The following is a 433-nucleotide window of genomic DNA, read 5'->3' on the forward strand; positions in this document are numbered from 1 at the left end:
CCCCACAGAGGCCGCAGTGGAGTGGTCCAGCAACACAAAGTGTCCTTCCCACTCACAGTGCACACACACACACAATGACAGTCTCACATGCTCATATCAGAGAGGCATTGCCGCATTCCCTAAAATGTACACCAAGCCACACACCTACAGAGAGGAAAAGAAAAACACAAGAAAAGAAGAACAACAACAGGATACCTACAGCACACAAATGACACTCACAATACAATAATCACAGCTGCCACTCCCATCAGAGAAAAACATTCACCCACACCAGCACATCAACTCAACCCCAAAAAAGAAAAAAAAAACAGACCCATTACGTGAAGCCGAAGCGGAACAGTCTCAGTCCATTTCTCCGCAGGTTGCAGTCACTCAAACAAGCACCACAGAGGGAGAAGGTGAGAACAAAGAAATGTGTTTTCATTACGTGGGC

This window comes from Trypanosoma theileri, assembly GCF_002087225.1.
Source record: "Trypanosoma theileri isolate Edinburgh chromosome Unknown TM35_Tth_97_V1, whole genome shotgun sequence".
Taxonomy (NCBI): domain Eukaryota; phylum Euglenozoa; class Kinetoplastea; order Trypanosomatida; family Trypanosomatidae; genus Trypanosoma; species Trypanosoma theileri.